Raw genomic sequence first — 1,141 nt, forward strand, 5'->3', positions numbered from 1 at the left:
CAAACTCAAAAGTTATCAAACAGTGGTCGGATAAAGAGGGATTCTGTGGGAACACCACTAAATGTTAAATTTCAATACCATACACCAAAACAAGGTCAAGGGTGTGGTTAAAACAGTGAGTCGGTTCATGAACACTCTGAGAGAAGCCGATGGAATCTAACAAAGAGATAAACGCAGTACTGAAGCTGTCATTCTCAACATCCACATGAATATTAAAATCCCCTACAATAATAACTTTGTCCGTTTTAAGGACTAAAGTTGACAAAAACTCTGCAAATTCAGATAAGAATTCAGAATACGGGCGAGGTGCTCGGTACACTATAACAAAAAGAATTGGTTGCAGTGATTTCCAACTTGGGTGCGAAAGACTAAGAACAAGACTTTCAAATGAGTTATAGTTTAGTTTAGGTTTAGAGCTGATTAGTAGGGTGGAGTCGAAGATAGCTGCAACTCCACCTCCTCGGCCTGTGCCTCGAGGAATGTGAGTATTAATATGACTGGGAGGGGTGGATTCATTTAGGCTAACATATTCTCCATCACCCAGCCAGGTTTCAGTAAGACCAAACAAATCAATATCATAATCTGATATTAGTTCATTTACTAGTACACCTTTAGAAGAGAGAGATCTGATGTTTAAGAGTCCACATTTAACTCTCCTATTCGTTTGCACTATTGCTCTTGTGGTTTTAATTTTTATGAGGTTTTTATGCACAGCTCCTCTTCTGTTTACCTTTTTAAATAATTTCGATGGTCGGGGGGCAGACACCGTCACTATAGGATTTTCACTAAGTAACTCCTGAAATGGAGGAGCAGTTTAATGCCAATGAAATGTTCCAGTCTCTGCAATAGGATCTGATGGTCAATGGTATCAAATGCAGCACTGAGATCTAATAAAACCAGTACAGAGACAAGTCCTTTGTCTGACGCGATTAGGGAGTCATTAGTAATTTTCACCAGTGCTGTCTCTGTGCTGAGCTCTAAATTCTGACCGAAAATCCTCAAATAAACTATCGCTGTGTAGAAAGTCACACAGCTGTTTGGCGACTGCTTTCTAAAGGATCTTAGAGAGAAATGGAAGGTTAGATATAGGTATATAGTTGGCTAAAACACCTGGATCAAGTTTGGGCTTTTTCAGAAGAGG

Source organism: Micropterus dolomieu, linkage group LG10 (genome assembly GCF_021292245.1).
Source record: "Micropterus dolomieu isolate WLL.071019.BEF.003 ecotype Adirondacks linkage group LG10, ASM2129224v1, whole genome shotgun sequence".
Classification (NCBI taxonomy): domain Eukaryota; kingdom Metazoa; phylum Chordata; class Actinopteri; order Centrarchiformes; family Centrarchidae; genus Micropterus; species Micropterus dolomieu.